Consider the following 25437-nt stretch of genomic DNA (forward strand, 5'->3'; position numbering starts at 1 on the left):
TGCAGCTGAGTTTCACACAAGTTGCAGGACGCTATATATCATGCAGTTCAAGTGCTATTTAATTTCGCTCTGGATTTCAAGTTTATATATATGTGTGTGTATATATACATATATATATAATATATATATATATATATATATACATATATATATAGTATATATACATAGGTGCACTTTGTAGTTCTACAGTTACAGACTGTAGTCCATCTGTTTCTCTGCATACTTTGTTAGCCCCCTTTTACCCTGTTCTTCAGTGGTCAGGACCCCCATGGACCCTCACAGAGCAGGTACTATTTGGGTGGTGGATCATTCTCAGCACTGCAGTAACACTGACGTGGTGGTGGTGTGTTAGTGTGTGTTGCGCTGGTCTGAGTGGATCAGACACAGCAGTGCTGCTGGAGTTTTTAAACACCTCAGTGTCGCTGCTGGACTGAGAATAGTCCACCAACCAAAAATATCCAGCCATACATATATATATATATATATATATACATATATATATATATATATATATATATATATATATATATATACATACATACATACATACATACATCTTCTTCTACACAGTGATAGGAAACCAATACCATTTCTGTATCCCTGTTGCTCTCAAAGTGCTCATGTTATGAGTGTGGCTTTTAACTGGCAGAGCACAGCGTGCACGACCACGTGGACCTGATGAACAGTTATAGTGTCGCATGGATGACAACAGAAGGGACAGGCAGTCACTGCACTCAAAGCTTTAAATACATTTTTCTTCTGCTAGCAACACACTACCTGCCAATAGAAATGTACAAAATGCTCTACATTTGATCCCATTTGCTGCCATGCTGCATCTGAAACAGCTCTACAAAATACCCTAATCATCAACAGTGATTAGAGCACAGTGCTGGCAAACCTTCTAAACAAGCTGACAAAGCAAATCACAAATAATTTACGTGAGATATTTAATGTCCAACTACTAACATTTATCAGTGCATTCATAGTGAAGGTTAGAGCGGAATAGATTACATCTAAGTATACAACAAACAGCTGTTTTTTTTAAATTATTTTTCTATCCCACAATAACGCAGGTCTGTGCATGTTTCAGTCTTTTATCACAGTGTGCAGTTGCATTTGTCACTTTTGGCTGGAAATGAGTTGATGAAATATACACATCTGAATCAAATCAGTAGTCTTTTTTTCAGTTTAATTATTAATAAATAATATAATAACTATAATAATAATAATAATAATAATAATAATAAATCTAAATAAATAAATTCTTATAATATTTCAAGACTAATTTTGAGAACTGTAAGTTATGTATGTTTGGCAATGCTATTATTATTTGCTGTTTCCTTTAGTGGTGATCAGGCGACTCTCAGCTGAAAGTAATCATATCACTATATATCATATTTTCTAAATGTTACTTTGATGAAACAAATCAAAAGGTATTGTTTGCATAGTGACGTGTGTTTTGAATGTGTGCATCTAACAATAAACGCAGCATGGAGTTTCTTTTGTACAGTAATAGAAAACATGCACACACAATGCTCCAATTCCACCTGCTGATCCATTTTACCAGGGCTGGATTTGATGCCACCCCCATCAAACAAAAATCTACACCCTTGAAAAACCCTTACATGTCCTTTGGTTAAACGTTCTGTTCTATCATCTGTTATTATATTTTAATTTGACCAGATTTACACACTAAATTGACTTGAATGGCCTGGAGGATGTTGTCATTTGATGTTGTCATATCAATACTTCCCAACTGCACTAACAAACCAGTGGATTCACAGTTTCTGTTTCAACTTGGTGGATCAGACACAGCAGTGCTGCTGCAGTTTTAACACCTCAGTGTCACTGCTGGACTGAGAATAGTCCACCAACCAAAAACATCCAGCCAACAGCGTCCTGTGGGCAACGTCCTGTGACCACTGATGAAGGACTAGAGGATGACCAACAACTGTGCAGCAGCAGATGAGCTATCGCCTCTGACTTTACATCTACAAGGTGGACTGACAAGGTAGGAGTGTCTAATAGAGTGGACAGTGAGTGGACACAGTGTTTAAAAACTCCAGCAGCACTGCTGTGTCTGATCCACTCAGACCAGCACAACACACACTAACACACCACCACCACGTCAGCGTTACTGCAGTGCTGAGAATGATCCACCAACCAAATAGTACCTGCTCTGTGAGGGTCCATGGGGGTCCTGACCACTGAAGAACAGGGTAAAAGGGGGCTAACAAAGTATGCAGAGAAACAGATGGACTACAGTCTGTAACTGTAGAACTACAAAGTGCACCTATATAGTAAGTGGAGCTGATAAAATGGACAATGAGCGCAGAAACAAGGAGGTGGTCATAATGTAATGGCTGATCGGTTTATTGTGTATTGTGAAAACTTTCTGAATTATTGATACGTTACACATTTGCCACATTGCCCAGCTCTACAGAGTTGCAAGAGACACTGCAAAAGTCTTTAAATGCTTTGTTGGCTCGATGTTTGTTTTGATATGGTTAAAACAGCAGAAGCAGCAGGGATACAGAGTTTTGGCCGCGCAAAAGAACATCAGGTTTCCACAACCAAAAACGTAACCAGACCACCACGAGTGACCTCATTAAAATTAATGCTGCGTTCCGTCTTCATTTGTGGACTTTTTCCCCCTCATTAACGACTCACATGAAAATGACCAAATTAAGCCAAACTGAGTCACATTTAAATGGGACTGAGGTTAAACATCCAGTCCAAAACATTTAAGGCATGAGTTAATTATTACAGAAGGCCTCACTTGAACTTCTCTACATCGCTGTCCAATCCACAAAGCTCAATTTAGCAGGCAATAGGCCTGCACCCTTTATAGGGCTCATTACTGGGGATGCACTGATATCAGAATTGTGGGCTGATGTCGATATCCATATTTTGATGTACATATTTGCCAATGGTGATAAGACAATCCTTTATTAGTCCCACAGTGGGGGAATTCACAGTGCTACAGCAGCAATGGGTTCGCAAGGTACTCAAGAAAAGAAGTAACAAGAAGAGAATTAACAATCAAAGTAATTAACCTTGTTAATATATAAATAAATACACAAATATGTATAAAATGTCGAAATTGGGACTAGTTTCACATTCATTGCAGAGCAATATAACATCACAAATGATGGTCATCTAAACATTCTGCTCTTCCAGAGAACAACAAATACAACATCAAAAATTGGTTTGAATTATCAGTCAAATCTTAACGTGACCAATGTTGATCACTTGCTTTAAGCAATTATTTGCTGATACCAGATATGAACATGCATCTCTAAGCACAACACATAATCTGTTAATTGTTATTTGCAATAGTAAATAGTACAAGCTTTTAATATGTCAAATAGAGTTTTCCCTGTGTAATCTGACCAATCACACTTCCAGATGTGGGTGTTTTTATGCACCCCATGCCAGCTGAGGCCGGCTTCACAAACAGCACAAATGACTACCTTTTTCTCTAAGTTTGGCATGAAACGCTCCCACACTTTAGAGAATTTTGTTCTTAAGGCTGCCATTGTGCTTTTGTTAACTCTACACTCTCAGAAATAAAGGTAGTAAACTGTCACTGTTGTCACTCTTGTCACTGGGGTGGTACCCCTCAAGGGGGACATCTCAGTACCTTTAGTCAGGGAACATAACTGAACCATAATCCACTGAAATTATATTTTATATTTTAAGCTGTACTGACTCCACACACCCCGTCTCGTCTCCAGGACTTTTATTTTACTGTTCTGTTTTAAAACATTAGGAATGAAAAGGTACAAATATGAACTTTTCACCTGGAAAAACTTATTTAAGGTTCACAATCAGACCTTAAAACCACTGTTGTACCTTTGAGGGAACATTTACAATTAAATTAGTTGCCAACTAATTTCGCCATTGATTTTAATTGACCAAGTCAAATAATCATTGCACCACTAGTCTGTGTAGTGATGTGAATTGTGTTTTGAATGTGTGCACATGCTTCCTCAGAAACTATCACAGTGCATCCAACAATAAACACAGCATGAAGCTTCTTTTGTACATATTTTTAATAGCAAAAAGTAGTTTTTACTGTGTAATCTGACCAATCACAGTTAAAGATGTGGGTGTTTTTTAGTTTTATATATATATATATATATATTTTTATATGTGAGTGTGTGTGTGTGTAAAACATAAGATAAAATATATGTGTGTGTGTGTGTGTGTGTGTGTGTGTGTAAAACATAAGATTTTGATCAAAATAATGCAGACCACAAGCATAATGTAGGTGCAAACGTAAGACATTCCTGGTGGGTTTCTTCGAGTTCTCTCACTAAGACAGGCCTAAGTGTAAAATATAGAATGATGGATTACTTGATTACTCAGCATTTTCAATTCTCAAAAAGTCAGTTACTGACTCAGTATGTGTCACATGAAAAAAGACATCATTGAAGGAACACATACACGAAACGTGGCAAAACAAAGGAAATCATACAATCATGCTGAGTCCAAGAAAACGAAATAACTACATGAAAAAAGAAAAATCACATTAAAGTCAGGACACTGCATGAACGGGCACAGCAGATCAAAGTTCAAAACAAGGTGAAAAGCTAATTAAATACTCTGAACCAATCAGCCAGAATTAAATCCTACACTCTCAGCAGAAAAGCTTGTATGTAATACAAAAACAAAGGGTTCCTTACTAACACTCTTTAAAAAAGGTGAAAAAAGGGTTCTTAAGAGACGCCACTGAAAAGCCATGTTTGAAAAGCAGACTTGTGATTGTGCAGAACCTAAATATTTAAAGAACCTAAAGAATCTAAACCAACTTATGTGTTCTTCCTAGAACCTTTACATTATATGGGAGGTTCTTTAAACTTTAAAAGGGTTCTTTAAACTCACACATCTCATTTCTAAAAAAGTTCTCTACAGGACCATCCATTAAAACGTTCAACAAAGGGTGGCTTTTCTATGGCACTGTTTTCGGTACTGTGAAGAGTCTGTTTTGCTACGAGCGTAGGTGACTGAGAGAATGGACAAATAGCGGATTACAGTGAACCAAGCCACATACGGAAAAACACATACATCTCACACCAGCGCTTATTAGTATTAATGTGGTGAAAAACAAGCACAGTGGGGCTCTCCCTAAAGATTCCCCAATTCAGCCAGAAGTCTGTCAACAATAACCACCTCAAAGACATCCGCCATCTACTTTAAACTTAAAAGAAACAGAGGTCTGAGTTTTTAATGGGTGACTGAATGACATTTTAGAGAAAATAAGTCACCGGATGAACTTATTCACAGTTTAATCTTCAAAGCACTGACACTGTAAAGAATGAGAAATTCTAACAAGGCTAACAACAAAGGAAGATTAACTGGAACCAGCTGTGTCCTTCATTTGCATAATGATAACCTATTATGGTGAAACATCCTCTAAAAGGTTAGATGTTAACTGGATTAACTATTATTGTTCACCAGCATTTTTTCTGAAGACTCGTAGCTACTAAGTCTGCAGAACACACTGTTAATCATTATCATAATATTGGCTTTTGTAATACTGATGCTGAAATAGGCTGCAATATGCAAACCCTCTGACCAATCAGAGCACCTTTACTGTATGAATCGAGGTCCTATTAGGGTTTATTATTTTGGTCAAAACAACGAAGGCTTGTCTTTGACCATGTAACGTTACCGATTCACCAATGTGTTTTTAAAATACTACAAACTGTATCTCAACCACAACACGTAGCAATATGATCACTGCATTACTATATACACTGGTTATCGATACCCTGATCTGATACACTGGCTCAGCCTTGGCACCAGTACTGACCACATTAAATAGATCAGGTGTCGGCCAGACGTGACCGATCCATTATTGATGCTGTTTTCTAAAATGGCACAAGTGTCAATCAGAATTTTATGAAACGTCATTAAGTTGCAATTATAAAACTCTGCAGAGGGCTTTTAATTTGAAACGACAGTTACAGGAAGTGGACAAACATTGCGTGAACAGTCAGAAAAGAGTTAAGCCGAAGTGTCGAATGAAACGGTCATCAGTAAAGCGGACCATTCAGACGGTCTTAGTGAGCTGTAGTAAACTGGCTAACTCAGAACGCCGTGAGGCGGCTGGGTTGAGCTCATTTTGCAATGTTACCAAGTTCAGTTTATTTTTTGTGGACTTCGCGGACCGTTTTACATCGGTTTTTCATTTGTTTTGTTTGTGTGAATGTTTTAAAGTTACCCTGCTGGCTGAGGAGTTTGCCATCATTCCACCGAGACAGCAGCCGAGAGTGATTTTCCACCCGTGGCTCAGGGACTTCTTGGACTGGCTGTTTGGTTGATGCTACATCAACAGCTATAATGTGCCCTGGACCGGCCGCTTGAGTGACGCTGTATTGCGGCTATGAGGCTGCCTGAACCGGGGACCGGATCAGATACGTGGCTGCTGGGCAGGCTGCTTGGATGATGCTGCACTGCAGCTGTGGGGCTGCCTGGACTGTTAGTGTTCAGCTGCAGTAAAATTCTACCCCTTCGGGGCTTCCTGGACCGCCTGCCTGTGTGATGCACCATAGTCATAGAGTGACTTTTCCCACAGCCAAAGACTTTTTTTGGGCTAGCTAAGTGACTCTATACGGTGGTCATTCTAATCCCCCCCTCACTAGATGTTGGAAATGTAGAGGGGTGTGCGAGTGTGTGTGTGTGTGTGTGTACTGTGTTGTTTTATTTATCGTTGATTATGTATTTTATTATTTTCTGATCTTTTTGTAAAGTGTCCTTGGGTTTGAGAAAGGCGCCATATAAATTGAACTTTTTACTTTATTATTATTTTTTTATCCCCAATCCCCCAAGTAATTCTGGGCCATTTCTCTTGGTCCATTTGTCTTGAAATTGACAACCAATATAAAGAACAGCAGGTATTTTCCAATTTTGTCAAAAACTGAAAAACAACAAAAATGGAGATACCAGGTTTTGGTCCGACAGCAGCAAAATAGCGATGTTCAACTGGCAGTTCATCATCTCGTTGCATTTTATGGGCTGTAACAACCGGGCCTTTTCAAGGGGTCACGTTCTCATGTCTGCCAAAGCTCTGTGCTATTTATACTTGCAGTGTTGCTGTTTTTGTCGTAATTTCATCTTTATTCGACTGTACTGACAGCTGTGACCTGCACGTTGTCCCAGAACGCCTCACAGACATTTAATAGGACTAACTTAAAGTAAGCAGACTTTCTTTGACTTCCATAAAACCAGTAACGAAATATTTCAGCCATAATCTCGAAATACAGCGGTCACGTGAAAAATAAGGCGGATAAAGATCACTATGCTCGAATATTCTGCTGCATTAAAGTGTTTTACTGTATTATTTCTGCGACATAAATAAGAGACGGCATAAACTCTTCACTGATAAACACACACAAACACAAACTGCACCAGTTTGTTTTTGGTGTTATCAGGACGGCGGCAGAGCGAGCAGCTAGCTGACCCTCACTTATCAGCGCACAGACACACACAGCTCGTAAAGATATGAACCTCAGCACTAACCCGTTTCAGTTTGTGAGAAGCTGTCTTAAAGAACAGGTTGCTCACTCAGATTGGTAGAAGCTAATCAGCAACAGTAAAGTTAGCTATCAGTGGCGTTATATTATAGAGTAAGTGTTAAACCCTTAAAGCCTGTTTATATAATTTATTTACATACTGACAATTAATTACATTCACGTTCTGCATCTGCAGATTCCACACTTCTGCAAGATGTCGAGGATTTTTATTCTTTCAGCAATTAAACAAACCCTGACCTTAACATCTCACTCACACACACACACACACACACACACACACACACTCACACACTAGGGATACAACGGTACACAGTATATTGTACTCAATGTGACAATGGCGAGCACTAGTGAAACAGAAAAGTTAGGGCCACCGCACACCGGACACACCGCATCGCACAGCGTCTGTTTAATGAAGGTTCGTGCTCTGCTATGTGATGCTGTGTGGCACAACATGGCTGACAGAATTAAAGGTCTATCAAGCTCTCTTTAATTATTTAAAATAGAGAATCTAAACAACCTACAGGTCGTCAAAGCTAGGAAGCACTTTTAATGTTTTTCTCCCCTTGATTTCATAAAGTACAGACAGAAACCAGGTCTAGTCAGTCATGCTGCTATTTTTCTGAATGGAAAGTTTTATTTGTCTAAAGGCAAAATAAAGAGTTCATTATTTAAAGGGTGATGTTTTTTTAAATATATATAGATACCGAAACTGTTACCCTCACCCAAAATATACATACCGAACTGCGGGCCCACTTTACTGTTGCATCCATAACACACACACACACACACACACACCTATCCAAACCCTAACCTTTACCATACACACACATACACACACCACAATCCAAACCCTACCCTTAACCACTCACACACCACTACCCAAACCTTAATCTTAACCACGTACAGACACATCCTAACCAAACCCTAATCACACACACACCCCTTTAATATCCTAACCTGAACCACAGACACTTTCACCTTTTGTATCATAAAATTTGGTATAATGATCAACGATATGCTTTTCTGAGCATATTGAGGATATCGTCTCTACTGAAAAAAAAACTACACATTTCTTGAAAGAGCATAATTAGTCTTGCTAAAGAGGATTTAGTGAAGTGCTGTGTGGAAATCCCTGAATAAAAATCTCTGTATTCATAGCTTTTGATGTATAATTTTTGAATGTGACACTACTGGTGCATTCAGTTTGTTAAAATATTGTGATACGTATTGTGTATTGTGAAAATGTCTTTAAATATCGTGATATGATATTTTTTCGCCATATACTGTAGTCTTATATGTATTACGTATATGGTAAGTATTTATAGGTAAGAGACACAGTATTATCACATTTCTGTATGATCACTGTCGCGCAAAAACCTTATATCTCCGTTTTTGTAGTTTTTTTCCTTGCATAATTTAACTCCAGTTACCGTTTACATGTTGTTAAAATTTCATGATAAACAGACCAAGAGAAAGGGTCCACAATTACTTGGAAAAAAGTCATTCTGACAGCAATGACATAAGTTCCTGTATGTAATAATACTAGGTCTTATACGTATTATGCATATGTTAGGTAATGGTACGTAATAACAACAGTACTTAAGGGTGTAATGATTCTCAAATCCACAGTTTGATTCAGACCTCAGTTTTTGAGCCACAGTTCAGTTCATACCTCATTTTTTTGTTTTGTTTTCTGGGGGGCGAATAAGAAAAAAAAGGGAAATATTTGGATTTTATTAAATCACCAACAATGTGGAACACTTAAGAGAAGAACACACAGACCACCACGAGACCCCATGGTATACAGCTCGCTCCATCTTTAAATAAAATTATTCTAAAATAAGAATATTTACCAATAGTTACCATGATAACAGCTCTGCTCACCACAAAACAGGCTTGATTTTGGCAACTCGAAGCACCACAGGTTTAGATGACAGCGACTCAAATCTAAGGGGTGTGAAGTTGTACATGTACGATGACTAAAGGCCTCAAAAATACACCAAACTATCTTCCATAAAGCAGTTACTACTAAACCTTGTTCTTCTGAAGGACTGTACTCCATTATGAAGCTATCACTGATGCACACTCGTGAACAGAACTCTGCTGTATCTGCCCTTCATCTTCAGACCACAACGACTCACCACGACGAGACCCCGTTCACCCTGAACGTACTGCAGAATACACTGATCAGGCATAACATTATGACCACCTCCTTGTTTCTATGCTCATTGTCCATTTTATCAGCTCCACTTACCATATAGGTGCACTTTGTAGTTCTACAGTTACAGACTGTAGTCCATCTGTTTCTCTGCATACTTTGTTAGCCCCCTTTTACCCTGTTCTTCAGTGGTCAGGACCCCCATGGACCCTCACAGAGCAGGTACTACTTGGGTGGTGGATTTCATTCTCAGCACTGCAGTAACACTGACGTGGTGGTGGTGTGTTAGTGTGTGTTGTGCTGGTACGAGTGGATCAGACACAGCAGTGCTGCTGGAGTTTTTAAACACTGTGTCCACTCACTGTCCACTCTATTAGACACTCCTACCTTGTCAGTCCACCTTGTAGATGTGAAGTCAGAGACGATAGCTCATCTGCTGCTGCTCAGTTTGTGTTGGTCATCCTCCTTCATCAGTGGTCACAGGGCGCTGCCCACAGGACACTGTTGGCTGAATATTTTTGGTTGGTGGACTATTCTCAGTCCAGCAGTGACACTGAGGTGTTTAAAAACTCCAGCAGCACTGCTGTGTCTGATCCACTCACACCAGCGCAACACACTCTAACACACCACCACCACGTCAGTGTTACTGCCCTGACTCAGATCTGATGTTTTTGGGGCTGTGTGGACATGCAAATCTGATCTTTTCAAATCCGACATAAGCCACTTACATATGTGGTCCTAGATCAGATGCGTATCCGATTCGTGGTCATGTGACCTTAACGTGACGCTCAGATCAGAATTCATGTGCTTTTTTTCCACAGCGCGTGCGCCATCATTCAGCGTTACCATGGCAGCAGCGCCGAACAGAAGTTAAAGCCTGTAAACGGTGGAAAAGCAGCACATCTCACCCTTTTCTCCTTCGTCTCGCTCTAATAATGAAGCTGAGAGCTGATCAGAGTTAATTATCTTCTCAGTGAAGCTCGTTCTGCTCGTTAGTTTGTGCTGATGATGCACGTGATTCATTCACGTGACGTTACTGAGTAGGATGTGCGCATGCGGGTCATTTCAGGACGCCGGTTTGTTCACATTAATGACAGATTTGAATCTCTTACCTAAACGAGTGTGAACCATCCTGTTAGAGATCAGCTTTGAGCAAGAATTCAGAGTTGAGTAATGAGGTTCGTAATGTGAACACAGCCTTAAGGACATGTAAACACTTTAGAAAACGCTATGATTACGCTAGGATTAGCTAGATTGGTGGACTGGATTCGTATAACCTGCACATCTCCAGAGTTCAAAGTGGCTACCAAAGCTGCCAAAGCTCTTAAACAATAAACTCATACACAAATATTAAGCTCAAGTCGGCGTCTTATTCGACAGCTTCTCATCTGAATTTTCTGTTCCACCTTAAATGGGGCTGCAGTTACACTGAGGTGCCTAAAACGTAGAACGAATTTCAAAAGTTACCTCAAAAATGATCAATGTACCTCAATAAATGATCCTTATTCAACAAAAACCTCTAACTTTTGCTTTCGTCATCTAGCTAGTAGCTAATGAAAAGGCAAAGAGAAAGATTTAAGACGAACATCAATCATTTGGAGATGAATGGACTTTTGGCATTTATAATCACTCCAGCTGGTTTCCTGATACGTTTAATCTGCAACGAGAAACTGTCAAACACTGAAAAGTTGTGAAGCTGAAGTCAGCTTCTTGTTTGAATTTTCCTGTTCCACCTTAAATGGTGGCCGGCACGGTGGCGCAGTGGGTAGCGCTGTCGCCTCACAGCAAGAAGGGCCTGGGTTCGATTCCTGGCCGGACGACCAGGGTCGTTTCTGTGTGGAGTTTGCCTGTTCTCCCCGTGTCTGCGTGGGTTTCCTCCGGGTACTCCGGTTTCCTCCCACAGTCCAAAGACATGCAGTCAGGCTGATTGGACATGCTAAATTGCCCCTAGGTGTGAGAGTGTGAATGTGTACGTATGTCTGTCTGTCTGCCCTGCGATGGACTGGCGACCTGTCCAGAGTGTATCCTGCCTTCCGCCCAATGACAGCTGGGATAGGCTCCAGCACCCCACCGCGACCCAGAAGGATAAGCGGTTTAGATGATGTATGTATGTACCTTAAATGGTGCAGCAGTTACATTCTAGCACCTCAGGCACCATTTAAGGTGGAACGGGAGAATTCAAACAAGAATTCTTTTTAGACATTTTACAAGAAACTATTCCAAAGTTAGAAGAGAGTCTATAGCTAAGCTAAAGCTTAAAGCAGAGCAAAGTAAGTCTGTGTTTTTGTTTATATTTTTAGTCTGCACCAGTACATTAGAACATATTGAGACATATTTACAGCCAAGATGCTACAATGCTACTTCAATAAATGGACATAAAATGTGGCTCCCAAGGCGAGTTGATTTTTGTTCAAAGGACAAAATGGCTCTTCATAACATTTGGTTGCCGACCCCTGATATATATGCACATTTTGTCATATACTTTGTGGCTGTGTGTTGCATTTATTTATTCCTTTTCTTTTGTTTACTCATTGTATTCTGTATTGTCCATCAATATAAGCACCAGTTTTATAATGAAATTTCACAAATACACTCAACTTGTTTCCAAATCTTTGAGAAGCATACACACACACACAAACACACACACACACACACACAGACACACACACACACACACACACACACAGACACCCGTTCCACGCACACCCTCTTTCAGTTCCCTTCTACATTTTAGAAGAACTCATAGTTCTGTGGTACTCGCATATATTTCATCATTTCAGCACAGTCACTTCTAAAAATCTCAACACAGACTCGATTCCAGCTCAGTTACATCTGGACCAAAGGTGTGGTCTACGTGAGACGGTCACACGCCATATACTACATTGCAAACCACTAGGATCTGCCTGTACCACACAATTAAAAGGAAGGGATTCATGTATTTGGCCATTGAAAGAAAACTACTGAATCGAAGCCCGGTGTAAAATGTTTCGTTACGGCAGTCTGGATACTGTTGCGCCATTAAAAAGGTTTTAGCTTTGTCTGCATTTTGTCATTCTGTCTGCCGTTTGTCATCGCATCTCCTTTCAGACATACATTGTTGCAGCAGTCAAATCATATCAAAGGGGAATTTCGCCATTCACAAAATTTTAGCTGACCATTCATTGTCAGATAAAGAATTGCAATCAACGATTTCATTGTTAGCAACTATTACAATACAAGCTTAAAGCAGCCAAACTGTCTGATTATCCACTTTACTTACTAACCATGCTTTCTTGATAGCTAACACTGATTGTACTGTTGGATTAAAACTCTCACAAATGTCTACAGTTACACATAATTATGTGCAGAGTTAAGTAAAGCTATGTATCCATCATGATAGAGAGAATATAAGCAAAACAATGCTCATTCTTCTAGCATAAAAACATTGCAATTAGCTAGACAGCTAACAAAAAAAGTCTCAATTAATGAATTTACAGCTTTCATTTTTTATATTTATTTGCCTCAACCGAATGCACCCAATAGATATATACATATATATATACATATATATATATATATATATATATATATATATATATATATACACACACACTATCATATAAACTAAATCTATATTATATAATTATATAATAAAAAATTGTCAATTATATATAAAAATAAGTTAAATTATTTATTTTGTATCTAATATACATTTTTCTTTATCGTTCTCTTATTTGTCTTCATCTCTCTCACTCTTTCTTCTCTTTTTCTCTCTCTCTCTCTTCATTTCTGTAGACTAATGAAATGTGAACACACCCGAGACCCCAATTCCACTGCTCCATCTCAAACAGGGGGTCCATTTATATTTTTGTGGGTAAACGTACAAAAAACAAAACTTAATCAGTTCAATCACGGGTCCTTAACTCAAGATCAAGCCATTCTTTTAGAATTTGTCTGCAACAGTATTATTGAGGAGTAAATCATAAAGTGTAAAAGATTCTGAATGGCTATGAACATAAAAATCTCCCTCACTTCTTGCAAAGCTAGCAGACGAACTGAAAACAAAACAAACGCAAGCAAGAAAGGATGCATAAATGAAACTCTACAAAGTTGAGTCACACAAGCATTACAACAAACCACTGCATAGGCTAATTACACTGTGGAACAGGGCTACTGCAATATGGGAACTTCCTTGCAATATATTAAAAACACTTTGGTAAAATTTGGTGAACTTCAAAGTAGGTTTTTTCTTATTTATCTGAAAAGATAGAGAGAAAATCAAACAAAGGTTGTTCCCAAACAAGTACAGGACAGCGGGCTGAGATGAGCTGGGTTGCCTGATCTTTCACCTTCATAATCTTCTCTGCCCAAAGCTGGAGCTTAGGCAGGTGTCCAGCCCCGCTTTGTCTACAAAGCCATCAGCGACACGCGAGGCGAGAACAAGTTCAATTCGCTAGTCTGTAGGTTGATACTTCCACAGAATACACAACACCTCAACCTTCAAACCTGTAGACCTCTAAGCCTTTAAATTAGAGGCAAAGAAGTGGGCATTTCTTCTGATTTTTCAAGGTTACGGTTGCATTTTTAATGAAATGAACATAACCTAACAATCGAAAATTAGCATTTTTTTGTTTTGTTTTTAATCACAAACTATGCTTTTGAGCAATAAAACACCTGAATAGAAATATTCTTCACACTATAGTGGCCTTTCTTCATTATTCTGATGAAAGCATTTAATAATAAAAGTGTCCATAGAGTTGTGAAGCTCACTCAGAAACTCCTGCAGTCAATAATACAGACAGCACTGAGCTTCTTTGATACAGTGATAGGAAACACAACAGCACAACGCAGCTTCATTTCCACATGCTGATCCATTCTGCTATGACCAGCATGGAAATGCATGCTTGCCAACTACTCTGGGGACAGATTTTAATGAGTCTGTTAATTAGTTACGACAAACAAAGAATAGGGCCTGTTTATACCTTGCATTAACGTGTTTTCTGTGATTGGATTGTGTTTGATTTCTCTTGAGCACATAAAAAGCCAGGTTTAAACACCCCCAAGATGCACTATGACTGGATTACGACCTGTCAGACGGAGCACTTTAAGAATGTGTGTAAATGGAATGCGTTTTTATTTGGCTCTGCCATCGGGAGATTCCGAGTTTGATCCCTGGTGATGCCACAACCATCCGTGGGCGGGAATCCAAGACAGCATAATAGTCCACGCCCTCTCTGGGTGGGTGATAGCCCTCCCTCTCCCCCATCACTCAGTGCAATACGAGCCAGCTCACGAGTTGCCAATGACTAATATATATATATATATATATATATATATATATATATATATATATATATATATATATATATTTATATATATATATCACTGTTGTCGGAAGGTAGTCTTCTATCTCCAAAATCACAACTTTACAGGAGAAGGAAAAAACATACTTCACTTTTAATGTAAGTCAATGGATCCAGACTTTTTTCCAAGTCATTTTGGGTTGTTTCTTTTGGTCCATTCATCATGAAATTTGCATACAATGTACAGGGCAACAGACATTTTCAAAATATGCCAAAACTGAAAAATGACCAAAATGGAGATACAAGGTTTTCTTACAAGAGCAGCAATATATATATATATATATATATATATATATATATGTATATGTATGTGTATATCCTTGGAAGTCTCATTATTATTGCTGGTACAAATTCTACATTGCCTAATGATTTAGAGTAGTTTATGTAATAACAGTGACATAATAATAACATTTACATTATTTTATATTCTCAATGATCTCAAGCTAAATGAATACTCCAAGGTTTTTCTGATCTCTATCTCTTGCACTTGCACCTGTACCGTACCAGTGAACATCCCCAGACTGTGACGCACAGAAACTTGAAACTCATGAACTCGAAACTCATTTACAAAGGAAACCAGCTGCTGAACTCCACCAGTAAACAGCTGAAAAATGTCCAATATGCTTTAAACATGCATTAAACATGCATACAGGTGTCAGGGTAAGTCTAACAAGGATGGTCTTATAAAGTTCGAACACTATAGCAACACAATAAAAAGCACTTCTGGTTACTTTCGCTTTCTCTAAGGTTTTCTAGTATCCAAGACGTTCAGGTAGAGACTGTGAAAACTCTGACCCCTTGTCTCCTTGTCTCCTTGCCCCTTGGAACTGAGTTACAAACTGTAGTGGCTGAAATCTTTCACTACGAAATGGGAGCCTCAAACAAAAGAACATTACTTCATTAACAGCTACTAGCGCTGCTCTGTAGGCGACCCTGCCAGTCTGCAGTGATAGCAGAGGAGGGTAAAGTTCAGCTCCTCACTGCTGGGCTTTAGTTACATTTAGGGAATCATATGCCTTCAAAGAGGGGGGCCAGTTATTTATTATCACCCACCCCTAATTCTTCAGTGATATGAAGCTCAAGCCAGCTATTTGGCAGCTTCTAGTTCAAACTTTCCCTAAGTGGTAGGGTCAAGGGGTGAAATGGGATTGGGCCTTAATGTTAGACTTGTTTCCCAGAAAAATGGTTTGCTTAGATGCCCAAGACACACATTTTGTCATCCTTTTTTTGGCTGCGTTCTGTATTTGTTTATTTTTCCTATTCTGCACTGCCTGCTTATAATTCCTTATACATGTAAGTGTGCTTGACTAATAAGGTTATTCTGATTCAGATCAACAGGGAGTTTATAAATAAAGTATCTGTAACTGCATAACAGTATTCCTCCAGGCCCAAACTGACATCAGCCATTCCAGCTTACTATGCTATCTTATCTATGCTAGCAGAGAGTGGAAAGTACCCCGTCCATTGTCCCTGCTCCCGATTATCAAAAGTGAAACTGTACTTTTTGTCTGGGAAGGATTTCTTGTAAACAGATACAACTATGAGAACACTCCCGTTTTAGTTTCTTCCCTTTTCCAATACATGACATGTTCAGACACATCATGCATCCAAACATTCAGAACAACAGTTTCCGACAGCCCTGATGAAAGATCAGAAGAATGAAACTCACTGATGCAGGTCTGGAAACTAACCCGTGATATTTTTAGAATTCTGCTATACTGATTCAGAAATGTTGCCCAATTATTTCCATCACATCAGGTTTTCTCTAAATTTATGAAAGCCAATTTATCAGTAAACACCAGTATATAGCCTTGTTAGATCTAGATATAATAATAATGTTATGAATATGATAATAAAAAAAATACAGGGTGACATAAGGAAACTTCTACTCATCCTTGTTTTTTTTTTGATAAGCAATATCTTGTGCTTTTATGTCTCTCTTCTTTTCCTCCTCTTAAAACCATACAACAGTTTAAAATCATACATTTAACATTATAATCTTGACAAAAGAGAGCATAAGGTTTCATTACTGCAATGTGATTCTTCTGAAATGTCATTATAAAGGGTTAAATATCTGAAATATTGCTGGTTCTGTGAGAATGTGTGAGAAAATCAGCACTATTTCTTATATACAGCATTACTGAACTACTGAATTAAAGCATATTTCGCTGTTATCGGAAGAAAACCTCGTATCTCCATTTTTGACGTTTTTCAGTTTTTGACATAATCTGAAAATACTTGTTGGCCTTTACATTGAGTGCAAATTTCATGATGAATGGACTAAAAGAAATGACCCAAAATGACTTGGAAAAAAGTCTGGTTCCATTGACTTACATTAACAGTAAAGTAGGTTTTTTCCTTCTCCTGTAAAGTTACCATTTCAGAGATATGAGGTTTTCTTCCGACAACAGTGATTTAAGCCTGGAGAGCCCAGAGATCATGAAGACCAATGAGATCATATGATATCATAGAAGTCACTGGGTCGACAGTCTGACAACAGCGTTTCAGTTTTGATAGACATATACTGAACAATGCATCCAGCTGACTTAGAGAAAGACTGAGGAAAAAAAAAAGAAAAGAAGAAAAGAAAAGAAAAGAAAGCCATTCCAATATCAACACCAACAGCATCCACTGCAATCTATCTACAGGTTCCTATGTCTTCAGAATGTAACCACAAAAATATTTACACACTAAAGAACCATGTTTGAAGAATCTCTACATGGAAAAAACCTTTTAAAGGTTTAAAGAACTTTCACAAGGTAAAGGTTCAGCACTGGTTCCCTAAAGAACCATGTCTGAAGAACCTGTACATGGAAAAACTTTTTTAAGGTTTAAAGAATCTTCACAAGGTAAAGGTTCAACACTGGTTCCCTAGAGAACCATGTCTGAAGAACCTGTACATGGAAAAAACTTTTTAAAGGTTTAAAGAACTTTCACAAGGTAAAGATTCAGCACTGGTTCCCTAAAGAACCATGTTTGAAGAATCTCTACATGGAAAAAACCTTTTAAAGGTTTAAAGAACTTTCACAAGGTAAAGGTTCAGCACTGGTTCCCTAAAGAACCATGTTTGAAGAATCTCTACATGGAAAAAACCTTTTAAAGGTTTAAAGAACTTTCACAAGGTAAAGGTTCAGCACTGGTTCCCTAAAGAACCATGTTTGAAGAATCTCTACATGGAAAAACTTTTTAAAGGTTTAAAGAACCTTTACAAGGTAAAGGTTCAATACTGGTTCCCTAGAGAACCATGTCTGAAGAACCTGTACATGGAAAAACCTTTTAAAGGTTTAAAGAACCTTCACATGGTAAAGGTTCAACACTGGTTCCCTAGAGAACCATGTCTGAAGAATCTGTACATGGAAAAACCTTTTAAAGGTTTAAAGAACCTTCACATGGTAAAGGTTCAACACTGGTTCCCTAGAGAACCATGTCTGAAGAACCTGTACATGGAAAAACTTTTTAAAGGTTTAAAGAACCTTTACAAGGTAAAGATTCAATACTGGTTGTTCTGTGTTCCTTTGTTATTGTAACACCCAAATTTTCTCTGTGCTATCCACCCATCCATCTATCTATCTATCTATCTATCTATCTATCTATCTATCTATCTATCTATCCATCTATTAGGCCTGAGTACTGGTGCACGCCTATCATTTATCCATGTATCTATCAATCAACCTAACAAATTTTCTACATACTCAAAAAAGATGATTATTCAGTGATTGTTTACTATTTAGAACCATGAGTTCTACGCAGAACTATTTCATGTCTAAATGGTTCTTTGCATGGTGAAATGGTTCTTCAGACGGGTGTAGATTGTGATGTTTATGATTCTATATAAACCTTGTTGGAAATGGCTATATGGCCCCAAAAAGGGCTCTGATGTTGTTACGATGTCAAGCTTGTAACAACAGAAGAAACTTTTTTGTGCTGTATAGAACCAATTAAAAAAAAAAGCTTCTATACAGAACAGTATCCAGCAATCTGAAGAACCATGCCATCATGCAAAGAACAATTCAAGCCGTGAAGAAACACAGAACCCCTGAAGAACCATCTTTTTAAAGTGTGTATCTTGTGCACCACACACAATTGTTTATTAGCTGTCTGTTAAGTGGTTGTGCTGCATTTGTGTTTATTCCTCTCATAACTGTAACAGGTCTCGTACGTTATGTGCGTCACATTCATATTAGCTGGAAATCTCAGTGAAATATTTTGAACCCATCTGCTGCCTGTATTTCGTTCATTTGTCAAATGTTTTGTCTTTTTTGTTACAATAAAATGGATCCAGTTCTTACTGACTTTTTCAAACTGAACTGGATATATTTGCTCTTTCGTCCCTCAGCTTTTCTTCATTCACTGTAGCTAAAACACTGAACGGCTGAAGTTCTGACCTCGACTTCCAACTTCTACGATTACCTGAGCCAACTTAAGTAATAAAGCACTGAACCCATAGACCAGAAACACTATTTATACGGTTCGGCGGTGATAAACACGACTATTAGACAGTGTTAGCCCGTTTAAAGTCCTTAAAGGAGACAGAAAATAGGCCACTAATACAGCTGGCTGCGCTAATACACCGTTAATGTGTGAGGATGAGTTAACTTACTGCAAGTTGGTTAGCTTGAACTCCAGGGAGCGTAGAAATGTCCTCAAACACCGAACAAAATCCCGAAAACCATCTGTGTTGGATTCACGACACAAACAGCATGTCCGAGTCCGATTCAGACTTACTTAGTTATTAAACTACGGCTTATTCGCCGAGTTTCTCTCCCGACGTTGCGGCTAGGCTAACCACGAACCTGTTAGCTAAAGCTAAGTTAGCCAGCAGTCCGGTTCACTTTTTGCTAACAAGACAGCGACTGTTTTATCTAAACACGGCCTCTTAAGAGGCTTAAGACTTATTTCTTAAAGATATCGGTTTGAATTCTGAGCTAGGAGGAAGCAGCTCCCCGCGAAAAGAGTGTTTTTGTTTGTTGTCTGACTACATGACCGGCTGCGGGCTGCTAGCTGACTGAGGAGAGTGCAGCATCTCCATCGTTACAGCCGCACTGAGGAGAAGCCCACAGCTCAGCCAGCGGCCAGTACGGCTCTCGGCGGAGCTGATTCATGGAATAAATATGCAAGTATGAGGCTGAATTGATGTCAAACATATTTTCCTTCTCCTTTTCCTTGTTATTTCGTTCATACTGAGCCCCCGAAGTCCCACTGTGAAAAAAAAAATTGCAACAGCACTGTGTTGTAAGATTTTTGCATTCCTTCGCAAAAATTTTGTATTCTCTGTGTTCCCTCGCAATAATTTCGTCTGCCTTCACAAAAGGTTCGCATTCTTTTGCAAAATCCATCGCATTTGCAATGGAATGCAAAATTATTGCGAGGGAACACAAAAGAATCGTTGTGTGGGAAGGCAAAATGATTGTGAGGAAATGCAAGATTATTGCAAGGGAATGTGAAATTATCGCGAGGGAATGCAAAATCACTGTGAGGGAATGCAAGATTATTGCAAAGGAACGCAATGTCATTTTTTAACCACGGCCCCTTTGGAGCTCTGTACATTTATGCTTATTGTATTTGCAGACTATTTTGTGATGCACCTTGAGCTGCATTTATTTATGTATTAGGGATGCACCGATCATCAATTTTTACGGCCGATTCCGATTTCTTTAATTTCTTTACAGCCAAATTGGCCGATAGCCAACTTTTTTTGACCAACTTTCATTAGTCTTTTTTATCTGAAACTCAGACTGTGTGTGGGTGAAATGAACACTTGAAACACACTAGAACGTTTATAGCACTTTTTATTAGCCAAACTTGTAATATAAACAACATTATTGCGCTGCATCACTGTAGCTCTTTAATGGGCCAAACTGGCATCGTAATTTTTCAATTTTCAATCAGTTGTTTGTTTAAATGACATGAATCAAATAAAGAGCTACAGAAAGTAAAAGACAACTGTATTCTTAGCACGATCATCATTCATGATTACGCCATGACATTTTGGTACCGGTGTAGCAGCAGCATTCAAATACAGATACACATCTGCCAAAGGAAAAACTTTGGCCAACTGCAGATTTTATATTCTGAGCAAATATCTGCCGACTCTGTGACTGATTTTGATTGTCCATCCATTATTACTGATTTTTTTTTTGTTCTAGTAAGATGTAATAGTACTTAAATACCTAAATATGTAAGATTAAAAGCATAGCTAATGCATCTTTGTCTCCTCAAGAGTTCTTGAGTAAAAATAGTGGTTGTATATAGAACCATGCCAACTCAAAGAACCATTTGAATGCATATATGGTTCTTTGCATGGTTACCTAGTTCCCCTCTGTGATGGAAAGCCTCCCTGTAGGTTGAGAGTGGATTTTACAGAAGGTTATAATGAATATTTACAGTAAGTGACATTGTTTTCAGTAACTTACGCTCTACTACCCCCTAGTGGAAAACAACTGAACTGACCTCCAATTGCATCTAACACTTCTTCTGAAATGAAGGGTATAAACAATGAGCAAACAATAGTAGTGCTGGAATTTATATAATATTTTAATTATATTGTAGCTGATATATATAATGAGGTTCAATGGTTCAATAAAACATCTATGAGTATAGCAGTTAAAGTGCTTCAGCATGTACTACTGCTTTTTAAACATCAACATATTTTCAACAACAATACTAAAAGCCTGCTTACCTGAAACATTTATTAATATGGACTAATAGCCCCCCTCTGCTGCAGTAACAGCCTTTACTCTTCTAGGAAGTCTTTACACTAGATATTGGAACATTGCTGTGAGGATTTGACTGCATTCAGCCACAAGAGCATTAATGAAGTCAGGTACTGATGTTGGATGTTCAGTTTTGGACACTCATCCCAAAGGTACTGGATGGAGCTTCATCATGCTACAGAACACAGAGCTCCAATGCTGCACAGCCCAGTGTGCAGCTGCTGCAGAGCATACAGTTTCTATTGGTAATGCCAACAGAATGTAGATTATAAAAGCTGTAAGGGTACAACTGAACACCTGTGTCAGCAATAGGTTCAACTTTGAGTAGCTGCATTCACTAATTAGAAGGGCTGTCTGGATACTTTTGGATAATAGCAGTTAGATTTGGTCATAGATGTGTGTAAAATTGTGAAGAAATTAAGATGATTTTGTTTGGCTTATAAGAAAATATAAAACAAATCAGACTAAAATCAGATTTTGACACTTTAATGTTTATAAATATGCACAAACTAAGTACAATCAAGATCAAATCTCCAAGCATAACAAATGGAATATTCCTTATTTATAACATAGTAAATTTACAATCTTCCCTTTATGTTCATCCCTGATTTAAAAGGGGAATTCCACTGATTTTCAAAATTTCTGCCTTATTCAGTCACTGAGATGTAAACACCGTCATTCAGAGTGGTTTGGTGTGAAACGGTTCATTGCAGAGAAATTTACAGACTCAGATTTCTTTACAGTGGTGGTGATGGGAACCAGGGGTCACAATGTCTACAACACAAATATAGACATTTTATTTACTATCTAAAACCACCAGTGAACCTACACGAGTCTTCTGAGTTTTATATGTAATGCTGATGATGGTAAAATAGTGAAAAAATGTTACTGAGAACTACTATAAAACAATGTCTCAGACATCAGGCAGAGTAACCATTTTGTGTTATAACTTCCTATGAGCTGTTAAACGCTTCAGACGTCTGGTTCCTATCACCACCACTGTGAACAATCCTGACTCTAAGTTTCTCTAGAACGGAGCATTTCACACCAAACCACTCTGAGTGACATTGTTTACATCCTAACAATTAAATTATACAGACGATTTTAAAATATTTATAAGTCCCCATCAACAAATAAACTGAAATAAATAAAAGGCTGATGACTGAAAATTAAAAATTAGTTGTGTAAGGTCCCAATCTGCTTACATCCTATTGTTGATCCTTAAGGTAAAAAATAAATCAGGTACAGTTGAAATATACATTTGTATGCAGCATATCAGTACTCAATATATGATACTAACAGCAAACATGTATTTTGTTCAATTTACTCCTGACCTTGGTTCCATGATATTTATATTCATATAAAAATGCACACATGAATCACACATACAGTAATAAACAGCCTGAGGTGTAGTGGATATAGTGTTTTTATAAATGACAATGCTAAATTTGTTACTTATATGTGTTGTACTTATATTTATTCTGTAATTTACATATAAAGTGTAATATTTTATAAATATTATCCATATAATTTTCATTGTGTCCCATTCAGTTTTACTGGCGTGGTAGCAGTCTGAAAACTCTAAAAAACTACTGCTGGACCTTCGTCATGTGGAATATTTAATGATGCCACGAAGAAACTAATGAGCTTATACACCGATCAGGCATAACATTATGACCACCTCCTTGTTTCTATGCTCATTGTCCATTTTATACAGTTACAGACTGTAGTCCATCTGTTTCTCTGCATAATGAGAAGTAAATATTGTCTTTTCACAGTCTGACATGTTTGATCATGTTAATTAATTACAAAGATATAATTAGTATATCTTTATGATTGGCATAATTAGTCCTGTTTTATGAGATAACAAGAGCTCCAACTTATCAAACTAACTAAAAAAACTAAATCTTGTGATACATATTGTGTATTATGGAGATGCCTTAAAGTATCATCAGTTATATTTATGGTATATCACCTACTGCTATAGCTTAACAACAGCACTTTACATGATGTCTTTCAGTTAGTTACTGTTTCTGTTCTAGCACCAGTTTATTACACATCTGCATCAGTGAGTGTGTTTACATGCACTCAATAATCCGATCATAATCAGCTCAGTTATCTGATTATTCAAATGGTCATGTAAACAGCTTACTCCGATTTCTTAGACGAGTAAGGTCTAGAAATCCGAATAAGAAATCTGATAAAGAGAGCTGGATTTTAGCTCAGTAATCAGATTTCTCAGTGCATGTAAACTCTTACTCTGATTTCTTTCAGATCTCTCAGTCTGTGCATGTATGAAAACAGACTGCGGTACCGGAAATAAGCGAGCAGCGTCGCTGTTAGATGGCAGCAAAACACACTTGGAGCGACGCTGAAACCGACTACATGCTTGATGAAATGAAGGATTTAAATATTCTTCATCTTCTAGATGATTTATGTTCATATTTTCAGGTAAAGTGGCGCAATGTTTTAAAAAAAGACACGGCATGAATTTCGAGTTTTACATTACGTTTACATCACATCTTCTTCTGTAAGTTTATTGGCTGATTTCAAAGCAGAAATCCGATTACTGTCTGATTCATGTAGACCTGGAGTTTTCCCCATTGTCTGATTACTCAAGTGCATGTGAACGCATTGATTTTCTGCAGTTATCAGATTATTAAGTGCATGTAAACACACTCACTGATGAATGAGGCCCAGCATCTTTAGTGTGCTGAATTTCATTTATCTTCCTAGGTTTTTTCTTTAACGTTCTTGAGAAAAAGCCTACGTCAGACTCGTGACGTTCTTAAAGCGCATAACTGTTTGCACCTTTGTGCTCTTGAGTGTGTTTAGATTCTGTTCTTACCTAACCACCAGTAAGAAAACACTGATGAATGTCAGAATCTCTGTAAAACTTCATAAGAGGGTTTTAAGAAGAAACCTCCTCTTAAGAACAGTTGGTGTATGAGGCCCATTGTTCTTGTATATAGAATGCAAAGTCTTGTATTTTAAGTTACATACGTTAGAAGGAGGTGCTGCTTGCTGAAATGTCATCTTTAAGTGCTTTTGGAGCAGAAGCTAAACTGCACTACTAGCCGGTAAAATTTGTCCAGAAAAATAAGATTTGTACAGTGTGCTAAAAGGCTGGTTGACAAACTCTTGTTCAAACAGTGACGATACTTTAAATCAGAGGTGAAAAATACAGTACTGTGCAAAAGTCTCCACCTTCATTTATTTAATTTCCAGTCAACATGGCCATCAAGCACAAGCTATTCATTCATCAGTATCAAATTTACACAGAAGTATCAACAACTAAATGTTATATAACATTTTCAGTGTTTAGTGTGTTCATCTTTTACCTTTATTAAAAATGTCTTTTTATTACAGTTACATTTATTTGATTTCAAAGAAATCTGCGGGGATATTTTTCCACACCTCCAGTTCGGTCTTAGAAGTTGGTTGTATTTTCTGCTTCTCAGAATCCGAATAATCACAAACTCATTCAGTGATGTTGAGATCTGGACTCTGGGGTGGTCAGTAAATTGTTCTGAGAACACCAGCAGGTTTTTTGTTTGATCTTCCTTTTCTCAGTGAGGTTCTTCTTGACAGCTACACATCCTTTCAGACCCATAGCGCTGAGTCGTCTTCTCACAGTGGAAGGATGGACAGAAACACCTGTGGATGTTTTCAGATCTGAAGCA

The 25437-nt window shown here is 38.1% G+C and overlaps 1 protein-coding gene across 1 annotated transcript in view; it reads right to left on the minus strand.

Annotated features, from left to right (window-relative positions):
* jak2a (Janus kinase 2a) overlaps nucleotides 1-20136 on the minus strand; it is an 80046-nt gene extending 59910 nt beyond the window's left edge. Inside the window, 1 exon segment of the mRNA XM_036589006.1 lies at nucleotides 19642-20136. The gene's annotated coding sequence lies outside the window, so the exon portion shown is untranslated.
* Between the last annotated feature and the right edge of the window lie 5301 nt (nucleotides 20137-25437).

Source organism: Colossoma macropomum, unplaced genomic scaffold (genome assembly GCF_904425465.1).
Source record: "Colossoma macropomum unplaced genomic scaffold, Colossoma_macropomum, whole genome shotgun sequence".
NCBI lineage: Eukaryota > Metazoa > Chordata > Actinopteri > Characiformes > Serrasalmidae > Colossoma > Colossoma macropomum.